At 42.6% G+C, this 13,699-nt stretch overlaps 1 protein-coding gene across 1 annotated transcript in view; it reads right to left on the reverse strand.

Moving 5' to 3' along the window:
* The window catches only part of LOC111143744 (forkhead box P1), a 596,731-nt gene that overhangs the window by 319,111 nt on the left and 263,921 nt on the right, over positions 1-13,699 (reverse strand). Inside the window, exon 5 of the mRNA XM_022497581.1 lies at positions 1,079-1,139. The gene's annotated coding sequence lies outside the window, so the exon portion shown is untranslated. The remainder of the gene's footprint in view (positions 1-1,078; positions 1,140-13,699) is intronic.

Genomic DNA, 13,699 nt, shown 5'->3' on the forward strand with positions numbered 1-13,699 from the left:
AAAGTGATCCAAGAATCTTCACATTATAAAGGTAAAAAAAAACAAAAAACAAAAAACAAAACAAAAAAAACCCCAAAACGTGTGTAGCTAAAGAGTAGGAAATCTCTGTCTTACCAATTCATAAACTCAATTTAGTCATATCTGGGTGGAGACCTGGCACAACCAGGGCAGCGAGGAACCTGTTTTACAACAGACACAAATCCACGAACGCAAACGGAGCTGTTACTGGCCTAAATTCAAGAACCAAGTGAAGATGCTCCTTGACACACCTCAGCCATGAAAATGACCGGCAAGATTAACTTGGGGCAGATGACCACGGCCTCACCAGAGCGAGACCTCTAGAAATCAAGAAAATACCGGAGCACCCGTAAGCATTTGAAACGTGCTTTTTTGTTCCCCCTCCCCAAAGTGAGTTTGAGGAAATTTAATTTCGCTTTAATTCATCAAGTTACATTAGTCTCTCTGCAAACGTCTAATTTTAAAATCAAATACTCATTTGATTTTCAAGCAAGGTCAAGAGAACAAGGCAGCCTAGCGCTGACATCACAGGGATGTGCCCCATGCCGCTGAGAAGTTGCATCAGTGCTCTGGGTTGCTACGGCATTTGACTATTAATTTCTGAAGGAAGGTGATTATAAAGCCACCAGATGAACATCAATCGGATGACACCATTTCGGCACAAAACACCGACAGGCGCTGCTCGTGGTCACAGCAAGTTCACTTTTATGAATCACCTCTTTTGTGATGCGCATATGCCTTTCTAACTTTAAGCCAACCGAGTCAACCGCCAATAAATAAATAAATAAATAAAAGTTCAGCTTCAACAAAGAGGAGAAAACTTGAAACCATTTTGGCAGGGGGGGGGGGGGGGGGGAGGGTCACTCTGTGGACTATTTCTTAAGGACAGTCTTTTCTTGAAAGATCTCCCCCAAAGATGCTAGGGCATGCGGACTTATGCACAAATGCACACAAGTATTTTTGACAGCTACAGAGATCGGAGAAGAGCTGAACTGAGATATACCTAGAAGGAGGGAGATAACGGGCCAAGATATAATCCCACTAATCGTATTGCATTTACCTTTTTTGGCTTCTGGAAAGCAATCTTCAGGTATAGTCACCTCAAAAGGTCACTTCTTACCCTGAAAACAAAAGAGAACGTCACAATCTGAATGTCAAGAGACAGCACCAACCACCTTTTTGCCTGGGACAGATGCAAGGGCAACAGAAGGACTCGGTTACGTTGCATGGCAAATGACTTTTCGGAGTTAATAAAAACAAGTCCCAAGACCAGTGATCTGGAGCACAGGCCTGTGAGCGCCTCAAGACAACAAAAACAACGTGGGTGGAGAAAGTCAAGGTGAAACATTTTGAATTTTGCAAGTGAACTTTTTCTCATCTTGTCATCGATCAATTTATTTTCTGGCGCAATAATACGTGACTCATAGGCCTTTGTTTTTGGAAACCGGTCTGCTCCTTGAACGTGTCTGTTTGGTTAACATCCACAACATCTCTGATTTCATTAACGCATGGGCTTGTCTCCCTCCCCCCCACCCCCAAGAGGAGAGTGAGTTCTTATAGACAAGATGCTTAGGCTACCCTGGAACCTTTCAACAAGAACACCAGCACCAGGATCTTCAAGTCTGGGGAGGGCTGGGGGGTTAATCGGTTGGTGAAAGCTGTTCACACTGTGTTTTCCACTTAGCATTTATCTACCAGATCTACCAAGTTAAATAAAAATGGTTTGTGTCAGATGAAATAAACAATTGAAACAGAGCTCCCTAAAACACAAAGAAAGCCTAGAACATGTTTTATCCCACATCTACTCCCGCATCTGCATACTCTCTTATGCAAAACAGTGTGTAATCCTCTAAGAAACATTACAAGCTGCCTCTTTCTGCCCATGTAACTGGGATCAACATATGGCACAAGTGAAAAGAAAAACATTTGTTTATTAATTTAGAGCGGGTTACCGACAGGGTACAGGACTCACTCCACATCAGCTGACCAAATGCTCATGTAATTTTTTTGCAAGATGCTAAGATCGTTTCATCGTTTTACTAAAATGTTAATATCCTTTTGCTCACTCTTCAGAACAATATGTAATGAAGTGGTTTTAATTTTATACAGAATATATCCCTGCTTATCCCTCTGCTGTCAGCCCTGAATGTGGAAAGGCAAACATTATTGAGAAGAGTTAAATCTTATTTCACAAGGGCTAAAATCTGAAAGTGGCACTTTGGTGAGTACTATCTTTGAGGAATTGATCTGAGGCCAATTTATGACATTTCCACAAGCAAGTATATGCAGATTCTTGCCATAAAGATTGGAAAAAAAAATGCAGGCTCTGAGTGAAATCATAATTTTCATGTTTACTGTAAGAGGAAATTGGAGGTTTTCACCATAAATGTTCACCATTTGGGTGGGGGAAAACCCTAGCTCTGGGACTTAAAATTACTATTTTGCAACCTGCCCCAAACCTTTTTGTTTTTACACAAAACAATTCAAATTGAAAATGAAAATTTTGAGACACACTGCTGATGTGTGTCCCCAGGATTGGTTTCTCCACTGGTGAGAACTCTGTCACAGGACAAACGGTGCTAAGAAAACAGGGAGCAATGATGTTGGGGTCCTCAGGGTATGGGGGAGATCTGCAAAGCAGCCCCACTCCTCCCAAGTAAGAGGAGCTCATTAGATACAAGGCACAGTGATCATCTCATACACGAGAAATTTCCATCTTACCATGCGTACAATCTTAAATGGAAAGGAAGTGAACTCTGGCAGATCCTACTGAATTCAAGGCAAGAACGGCCATTCTCCCTCCTTTTTACTTGACATACCCTCCAATGGGTGTGCTCTAAACTAATGTTCGTGTTCATCCATTGAGTTACATTTATTTTTGCATGTTTGGCAGTCAGATCTATAGTATTAGACTTTGCAGTGCAGATGAGATTGCTATCATCTAGGCCTGGCAAAACAACTGGACCTTATTAAAATTTAATTTAAAAAAAAAATCCTGCTGAAAATGCGTACTTTGAATAAAGTTATCTTGAGCCCTGTATTCAAACCTGTAGAAGGATTTCAGGGAAGAGTGGGGCCTATTTCTCTCCACACCTGTCTACACAGTACAGCGTGTAAGTGAACAGAACAAAAATATATGCTGATTTACCCTCACAGATTTTACAAGTATAATTTTCCCCTAGGGAAACTAAATTATACAACTGACCCTCCAACTTATAATTACTCAAGCAATACAAAATCGGCTACATTTAATTTTTACTTATACAAAAAGAAAGAAAGAAAGAAAGTGAGAGAGAAAACTGGCAGTGGGATACAAATCATGTTTTCCTCTATTGTGAAGTTCCATAAATTTTAATGCATATGCACATTTGACCAGTCATTAATTTATTTCTGTTGATTTTAGTTTTTAGTATACATTAGCCAAGTAATCTAAAAGATATTTTTCTAGCTTTGCAGAGAAAAGATTAATAGTTCAACAGCTGTTTGCCATCATGCTAAATTAAATGAAATGTGTCAATATAACAGACAAGAAAATTAGGGAGTAGTACTGGGGCCTGAGTCTGCATCATGACGAGCCTGGAAGAATCAGAAATCAACAACTAGCAGAACAACCTGCATTTCATTTTTTTTCCAAAATGTAAAACTTCCGTTTCCAGAGCGGTTTGCTATTTTTTTTTAAACAATCACTTTTACTTATCAAATATATCAACTAGTTACCTGAATGCTTACTCACCCCACAGCATCAAAACTAAAATTAAATGGTTATGTAAAGCTTTTTAATATAAAAAAAAATATTCCCCTCCAGCCCACGCATCTTCTTTTAAAATGCTGTTACCATCTGAAGTGCATTGTCTTTTTCTCTCTTTCTGAAGTTTCCCATTGGTTTTAGGTTTTAAAAGTGAGCCAGGAATATGGTAAATAAAAATGACTTATTTTCCTTTGTGTCATTCTCTGTACAGTTAGGATCCCGTGAACACTGGAACTGTTCCTGGTGTGGCCACCTCACTATTGTCTGCAAGAGTGTTGTCCACTGGAATCTACGCGTTGACCATAAACACCTTGAGCAAGACACCAATCTTCAGCAGCAACCCACTCATTAGAAAACTCAAGGTACCCTCCTCTTCCTCTACCCTTTCCCACGTGCCACAGCTTAAGAACTCCCCACTGTATGTGGACCTCCTAGGTTAGACAGTGCTTCAAAGTCACACTTCATAGGGTGTATTTTGCCCCCCAATTTCATCAATGCCATAAAGAATACATAAACGCCAGCTGGCATGGAGCCAAGTTGCAGATAAACACGGAGGCTGGACTTCATTTCACAAGACTGAAAATGAACAATATACACTCGACTTTTCCCACTAAGAGGTTGTCCCCCCTTTCTTCCATGGCAGCTGAAGGAAACGATGCGCACCAGGATTTTTGCATTAGGTTTCATTTTGCATGATCATACAAAAGGGACGGGGAAAGACCACCCGGGTTTTTCATCTTAACCTTCAGTCCACCAAATGAGACCTGAGAAGATACTGGGCACCAATGTCCCCGGCGATGTAAAGATGTCACAGCCAGCTCCAGGACCACGAGGAAGGTGGCGATTCAGTAATTTGTATCTGGTTAGAGAAGACCTTCTCTGAAAGCCCAGGAACATAGCTCAAGCTTCTCATACCCCAAATACTCCAATCAAAGGACATGTACTTCATCTAAGAAAACTGAAGGTCTAAATGGGCCAATTTCCGAGAGACGCCTGTCTCTTTAACTAGAGACTCCTAACTCATGTGGATTTTTGTGTCTTGTTTTTCAAAGATTTCTTAGGAAAACAGGAGCATATCAACACAAATTTGCCTAGCTGAAAAATGATAGTACAAGGGTCACTTCGTTTTCTGCACTCGAGACAAGAAAATCCACTCAGAAATCAACCACAGAGAGTTTTTTCTCTGCTCTAATAACTTCAATATTGAGTCAGGCTTACAGAAAGAAAAGGCAAAGAGGGCAGGAAGGAAGAGAGAAAAAGAAATGAGAGGGAAAAAAACTGGGAGCACAAGAGAGGGGAAAGAGGAAAAGAAGGAAGGGACATGGAAAGGAAAAGGCCCAGCTGTACAGTTCAGGCCTTTGGGACACCAGCCAGGCTCGCTGGTTTACAGTCACTACATTTCTGTTACTTCTGTCTACCAAATAAACCCACCGTCATTTCCCAAAGCCCCTCCTGTGGCTGCGGGGCACATTTTGCTTCCTTTCACTTCACCCTCTGGGACTCTCACCAAATCGTGGCACCAAACCTTGGGGTCCATTCTCATAAGAAAAACTGAAAATACTAGAAGATAAGCCATGGGGCACAGACAACCTGAGGTGAGGCTAGGCATGCCCCGGGGAAGGTGGGGGGGGGGGGTGACTGCTGCAGGCCGGCAGCCCCCACCCCTGCCCCCAGCCCCAGCAGTTCCACACTGGTCCATCTCCTCTGGAGAAACTCCTCTCGCTTACCTTACAGAAAAGTAAAACCCTGGTCATGGTCATGTGAAAATATTTTATAGGTATCCTTTAACAGCCTCTAAATGTTGAAACCTAAAAACAATATTTGCTGTTTTCTCTTTGAAGCTCTAACAAAGCCTTTGTTTTAGATTTACCTTTAGTGTGCAATAAGAGTTAATAATCAAATCCATCCCAACCCCCACAAATGTTAAACAAAAAGATAAAAGAAATGCAAATAGCTATTGTCATGGAAAGTTAAAGTACCTGTCTGTATTTTTAAGTGAAAACTATTATCTCTATCAATCAAAATTTAAGAATACAATAGCGCTAATCACAGAAGGTGCTCTGACGGAGTTACTTTTACTCATAAAAAAAAGTATTTTTCCCCTTAAAAACCGAGTATAAAAGTCATATACTTACAATTAGATAAGGTATTTGTAATTTTATTATTAAAAACCTACAGCAGCCTCACTGTTAATAAATGCTTCTAAGTCTCTAGACTGATTTGTACCCAAGAAGACCCAACTCCCTACATATTTTAATAAGGTTGATGAAATTTTATTTAAATTCTCACAGTTTCCAACCTGCGGGGGAACAGCACACTCTTCTGTTGAAAAGAGTTACTCAAGCAGAGGCAACAGTTAACTCGTAATGCAAACTCCTTTTAGACCCTGGACACAATTCCTAGTCCCTGAAATATCTTTACATAGGACATATCTTCCTTGGGTGGCTCGTCCCTTCTTTGCTGTGGCAATTCATTTTTGAAATTATAATACTGTAAAAGAAAGCCGAATTCTACCATCATAGCCCAGAATGATCTAAGTGTACAGTACATCAATTTCTCTGAGTTTTTTTTTTAATCCACTTTTTTAAAAAGACTGGATTAGACCCTGAATATGGTGCTTTCTAAAGACAGTACGGGAACAAAAAATAGCAAGACCCCAGATAGTAAAACAAACAGCTCAAGATTAAAATTCCTAGAGCAAACAGTTAAGCCAGGATGCCATTATGCAGGCTGAGCCTGGATGGATGTCTCCTCCACCGTGGGGCCAAGAGGCTGTCATCCCCCCCACCCCACCCCACCACCAGCAAGATCAGATTTCCTTCCCTCCCGACCGCCTCTCTCAGCATCATGGCCAACCTCTCTAGTGTGCTATTAATATCAATGAAGAGACGATTCGATTTCCACTAAAGAAAACCCTTCCTATTCCGGCACAGACCTTCGGGGAGGACCCTGGCCCGGGTATAGACAATACCGCAGCAGAGTTTCACCGCTTTCTTACAGTTCGGTCTTACACACTGTTTGAAGGCTTTTGGCAAACAATGGCAGCATTATCTCCAGGACAGTTACAAAACAGGATTTGTTAGGACAAAGAATAATAAAGCTGTTCCTCTCTCTCTCTCTCTCCTTCTCCCCCCCACCCACACCCCCACTCCCCGCCCCCGGTTCCAAGAGGCTCTCTCTCTGCCAGTCCAAAAATTCAGCCCCGGTTCCTAAGAGGCACCTGTACTCGTCTATTTCAAGGCAGCCAGAAACTGACAACGGCCCAGGAACCAGGACCCAGGTCGTTGTCGCTGGCGGGAGGGCGCAGAAGAGCAGGAAAGTAACCTCTCAACATTTGTAAAATGAAACAAAGTATCAGCCTTGGCTTCGCACACACTTACCAGCTCATGGTGAGGAAGGAAAGCTTTGGGGCCGGAGAGGCAATTTTCACACAACGGAAGAAAGTTGAGAGTTTGTAAGGGAGAAACTACAAGGGCTTGGAAGCCTGCGGGCTCGCAGGGCTCCCAGGCTGGCGGCAGTGTGAGGAAGGACTGAAGGTATGTGGGCTAAACACAACAAAAGCCACTGCCTTACTCTAGATTAAATATGCAGGAAGAGGCCCCTTTGCATAAACACAAACACTCAGCAAATGAATAACTCGCTCAATCAGACGCCTGCTGTGCCTTCTACCTGTCCTCTCCCTGACAGGAGACCCCGCCGGTTGCAGGGCACAAGCACTAAACAGGAGACAGTTAAATGCTATGTTGCTATAATAACAATTAAAATGAATTGCATTCATTAGTAATTAAGAACTCACTCCAGGAGTGGGGGGGGGGTAATGGGGGAGGGAATATAGTGCCATTGTTTTACCTCTAGCTACTCTGAAAAGAAGTTGGCATAAGACCCATCACTGGAGATTTACCTTAGCTTGCATTTAAATCTCTAAAATTCAATGAGAGTTGTCAACAATCACATTTTTCAGCCACAATACACCTTTTGTTTTTTGTGCTTTGCCACACTATAAACCATTCCTTGGGACCTGTACCTGTGATGGGTCTATGTTATCTATGTACAAAAATTGACACATATAAAATATACATACACCCATACATACCCATGTGCGTGCATATACACAGGTACACACAGGCACGCATGTAACACGGACAAATATTTAATTAAAAGAGGTAAACAAACAAAAAAACCCATGCCACTTTGCACTCTTTAGTTCACTAATGATTTAAGGAACATAATTTGAGTCTTCCAAAAATACATCCCAAATGCCCGCCTTTCAAATGTCACCAATCCATGCCCACTCATTTAAAAACATTACCCATATATTAGAAAGGATGCTTTTAACTGAGTGGCCTCAACCACTTATAATTTCAATTAAATAACATAATTACAGTCAACAATTTTCTCCATTTCAGCAGAGAATATGCCATACCTCAACATAATTTGTCCTTAGAGCCAAGGAATTTAAGCAAAAGGAAAAACACGCCGGCCCCAGGAATTCACTACTGCCTTTCCTCAGCCTAGGGAGTCAACGCACTCACCTCTACCCTCCTACTCTATGTTCCAGCTACATGTTGGTCTTAGTAACTTAATTATTTTTTAATAACTTTTGCAGTATTAAATGATTTCGATCGAAACATAAGTAAGATTATGTTCCCCTACTTCCTTCTAATGCCACCGAGTACTAGGGGGGCAAATCCAGCACTGCTATGCTATGGGACGTGTCTACGTTATTACTTGGACCAAAAAGGGTAGGTCACAGATCCTTCCCAGCCTCAGAGAATGTACTGCAATTAGGCTAGCCAAGGGAAATAAGGCAGCTTTCTATTTCAAAAGCAAGTTCTATTTTATTAACACAACACTGCTCTTGGGGTATATCATTCTACTGCAAAAGCAAATGAATATTATTGAAAAGTTTTTTTTTAAATTATTAACAAGCAGAAGAAGCCCATCTCAAGCATATATTATGACATAACTTGGAAAAAATATTTAAAAATTCTTAAACTTTCGCACCCCCGCCCCCCAGAAGAAAACACAGGATCTCCCTAAAAGGGGTTCCCAAAGAAACTAAAGATGCCTCTTCTGTTCACTATTTTGTCTTGAAATGACCTTCCAAATAAGGTGTTAGATAACCTCCTTCCACAGATGATAGTGATCTAACCTTGATGCAAATAAACCATAGAACAAAATTTAATCAGTATATCACTGTGAAAAAGCCTTTGTCCATCCCCATGGAGCTTCTAATGACTGTTTTGGCAGTTCTGGCGGGTAGTTATGCTTCCTAGCTCATCTATATCTCATACTGGTTGAGCAAGCTAATGGAAGTGCTGTTAGTGGAATCCAATATTAATGCTCTCTATCGTGCAAACCTGGATGCAACTGAATATATTATACAATTAGAGGTAGTATCTAATTCCATAGGTATTAGATACTGTCCTTGAAATTAATATTTTAATGAGGAAAGTGAAATAAAGACGGTGAGCCAGGTAAGGGATCCATGCATTGTGGCCCAGCTAAGCCTCTTGTGGCAAGAGGGCTGGATCCTGGCGCGAACGGCACAGGCACGGGAATTGTGACAAAGATCCGTATGCAAGCTTTAGATGCTGAGTGACACATACTGAAGCACAGAGTCAAAGATGTCATCCTCACACAAGCGCCACTGGCTGTAAAGCTTGAGAGAGAAGGAAGGAGGCGAAAATGGGGGCGGGGGGAGTTGCAGCGAGACCTCCAGAAAATAAACAGGGTGTACAGTTTCAAAGGCTGCAGACACAGACATTTCATTGTTCAAGCCAATTATCAGTGGAAAATAATAACAACAGATGGATTCAGAGTCACTGACTTTTCATATGCACTTCATCTCAGCGGAACAGATGATGAAACGCGAGAGCTATCTCAAAAAGGCAAAACATCTTTCAGTAAAAGAACTCTACAGTCCAGATGGGGACCTTCTAAGGCTGCTGATTATCTTCTTATAATGTTGTAAGATAGACTTACTAAAACATTTCAGGAACTGATCAGATATGATGCGTACAATGGCCTCATTATTGGGAGGAGTTGCTTCAGACTTGTGACTAAAGCGGGCAGAGATTTCAATAAGGTTAGGACTGTAAGTTTCCTGTTTTCTCATCAGGGGCTGCAGGTTCCAACTAAAACTGGAAATCTGTGCACAACAGAGAATAAACCGGCACCCAAGGAGCTTGTGCTTGTGCTCTTCTCTCATTTGAGCGAAGAAAAAAGAGATAATAAACTGGGACTGCGAAAAGGGCATTAAATTATTCTGAACCATTCTATCACAACGGGGAGGGGGGGGTTCCAAAGCAACTCCTTATTAAAAGCATTCAGTGATGGAGTGCCTGAGTGGCTCAGTCAGTTGAGCGTCTGCCTTTGGCTGAGGTCATGATCCCAGGGTCCTGGGATCGAGCCCTGTTCAGCGGGGAGCCTGCTTCTGCCTGCCATTCTGCCTGTTTGTGCGTTCTCTCTCTCTCGCTCTCTCTCTCTCTATATATATGTGTGTGTGTGTGTCAAATAAATAAATAAAATTGTTAAAAAAATTCATTCTTAAAAAAAACATTAGTGATAAAGTATCTTTGCTTACAGGCAGTTAGAACATCTTAACTCTCCCTTGCCACCAGTGATCGCAAAATGTAATTTGCTTTTAGTAGGAAATAAATATACATTTCAATGGTGGTGTGACAAACAGTTGTACTAAACGCCAACCAAACACCCAGGCTAAAGCCGCGGACTTATCCCAAAGCATTCTCACTTCACTTAAAGTCAGTCTGGCTGGTAAAACACAACAGGTAAGCCACAACCGGAGAAGCTGCTATAGAAGTAAGAGAAAAAGTTAAAATTTCTAATCAGGTAAGACTCATTACTACTGAAGAAACAGCGTATCTATTCTGTCTCCATCCGCCCATTCATCGTTAATTCCACATTTATAATTCTGCAAAAATCTTTCTCTGAATCGACATGTCATTTGAAATCAGCGTGCTATAGAGAAAAAGAAAAGCTGCTCCTCCCACTGTTTACTAACACACTTATCATTTAAAAAATATTTTTATGAGCACACTGTTGACTTCACAAGTCTAGAATGTAAGTTAAAAAAATTTTTTTTAAGAGCAAGGCTTTTCTTTCAAAGTACTCTGACAAAAAAGTAAATTCATAGCAGAACATACAAGCACGAAGAAAATATCGCCAAGGGCAAAATTCTGCAACTGCTTTAAGAAGCAAACAAGAACACAAAAGATGTGTAATACAACCATCTGGCTCTCCTCGTACTATATCAATGCCTCAACTTTATCCCCCACCCCCTTAACCAGCCCACACCAATGCCACAAAACCAAATGGCTTCACTTATGTTTCCTGCACGGCAAATTTACACAATGCACTGAGAACGCAAAAGTTGATTTTCACACATAAACTAGCATCTTGAAATTTTCCCCCACTTCAACTATTTCGTTGAAACTCACTGTGACGAAGATGTCCCCACAGGTAAAAAATATGCTTAGCCTCAAGAGAAGCCCCCTTGCAAGCTTTCATCTCTACCCTCTTGTGTTTTCTGTTATAATCAGATACTAGATGAGGATATCTGAAAGATGAATTCTGAAATTATCCCCAGTAAACCTTTACTCTTTTTTTTGTTCTTTTGGCTCTAAATGGTGGGTTGTTTCCCTTATTATTTGAAAGAACCTCACTTTTTTTTTAAGATTTTATTTATTTATGTGATAGAGAGATCACAAGTAGGCAGAGGCAGGCAGAGAGAGAGATGGGAAGCAGGCTCCCTGCTGAGCAGAGAGCCCGATGTGGGGCTCGATCCCAGGACCCCGAGATCATGACCTAAGCCAAAGACAGAGGCTTAACCCCCTGAGCCACCCAGGCGCCCCCTCACTCATTTTTTTATCACCACCCTTGAAAGTCAGCATGCTGACTAAAAATCGTCCTCATATGGCTCATTCTACAAACATTAACTGAGCAACTATTGTGGGGTCAGAGGTCTGCTGGACTACCCATGACCGAAACCATTACTTTCCCGGAGAAGAGCAGAGCCTGCCTAGTACATGAAACCGGAAACTTTGGTATATCTATCTTCTACACATAGGTAGGCTAAAGCATTTTATTTATTTATGTACTCACTGGGAAGGTGGATATTTGAAAAGTTACGGCACACTGCTTTCAAAGGTGGGAACTAAGACTTTTTTTTTTTTTTTTAAGATTTGTATTTATTTATTTGACAGATGGAGATCACAAGTAGGCAGAGAAGCAGGCAGAGAGAGAGGAGGAAGCAGGCTCCCCACTGAGCAGAGAGCCCCATGTGGGGCCCGATCCCAGGACCCTGGGATCATGACCCGAGCCGAAGGCAGAGGCCTCAACCCACTGAGCTACCCAGGTGCCCCGGGAACTAAGACTTTTAATGGAAATCTCTGGGGAAAATCAACATAGACCATCATAAATGGGTCTCACAAAGGGGCAACAATCACAAAGTAGTAACTGGGAAAGACAGGTTCTTGTGGGCCAACTCGGCTTTCTGCAGCGGTATGCTGGAGGCAGGTGGTCTATATCAGGCAAGCACTCTTGGTTGCAATCAAGACGTGCACATGGGGGGCCACGTCTGGTTTATTTCTGTTCTCTTGCTGACGTTGGTTTTGTACCTCCCCTGCCTCCCTCTCCATGCTCCAGGATGAGAAAGCCGTGCCTAGTTTCTCAGAGAGCTGATTTTCGATTCCCTTCTGGGTGTTTCTGCCCCAGACCGCAGAGGCTCCTGGTCTGGACAGCAGTGGTAATCTTAGGACACACACAGCGGATCTAGCCACCGGGCAAGGGATTCCACTAATTGTTTAAGCCTGCTCTAGGGTCTGGCCACCAGTTGGCAGACGCAGCTCATGGCTGTCTACCAGACCTAGGTTAACACAGCCGGAGCCAGATGACAAGCTCTCAAAGAGAGTCTTCCCATGGCCACATCTGGCTCTTGGCGGCTCCAGTCTGCAGCTACACGGATTTTGTTTGGTTTTCCTGGGAAAGTTTCGGCAACGGATAAAACCAGTCATGTTAATCTTGACCGTGGGCACTTCAGTGTGGGGCAAACTATCAGAATATAAACTCCATGAAGGCAAGCACTTTATCTGTCCAGCACGCTGTATGTCAGTACTGGATAGTGGCTGCATACAGGGGGCGGTCAATAAATGCATATGGAATGAATGACACTAACCAGTATGGTTATCTCATTCCAGCTCCTCTATTCCTATTGTTTATGCACCACGGCTTACACCTGGGTATATACAGAAGGGACCACCCCTCCCCCCACAGCAGTGGCTCCCTAGTTAAATGTTGTGGGCTCCGTTGTGGGCAGGCTGACCCATGGAGAAAGACACATGAGAATGAACCCACTCACATAATCCGTCAGGAGGGGGGGAACCTCTCAAGAACCCTTCCCTGAAAATAACAGCCTCCTGTCTTATACCCATGTCCCCGCTTTACTGGGCCGTAGACTACACAACTTGGAGCTGTGTGCCCACAGTGCTTGCAAGTGACTCGAAAGGAGAGACTTAACTTTTGACCACCAGACAAATACCAGATAATGAGGCAACATTTCCTGGCACCTTTTCATCCCATTTCCTTTCCCATGCCTCTCTTGCTGAATTCTCTGAAATTGGCAGATCCCAGTTCCCTTTTCCACTCAACTCTGACCCATTGCTCGGCTTTTCCGCACCTCGTCAACCTCTCTGGGTCCCACTGGAAACACACTGGCAAGCGCCAATGTGATTTAGAGCCAGGTGGGACCCGCCCTCCTGGCTCCTTAGCTAGGAGGGTTTCTAGTACCAAGAGGATGCTATGTTAATAATGCTGATTGGCGGGGGGGGGGGGGGGGGGGGGGGTGTTTACAATAAAAAAAAAAGAGACCGAAAGAGCAAAACACACATAAGAACGGATAGTGAAAGGGCGGAA

Source organism: Enhydra lutris, unplaced genomic scaffold (assembly GCF_002288905.1).
Source record: "Enhydra lutris kenyoni isolate GAN:26980312 unplaced genomic scaffold, ASM228890v2 scaffoldscaffold10, whole genome shotgun sequence".
NCBI classification, from domain to species: domain Eukaryota; kingdom Metazoa; phylum Chordata; class Mammalia; order Carnivora; family Mustelidae; genus Enhydra; species Enhydra lutris.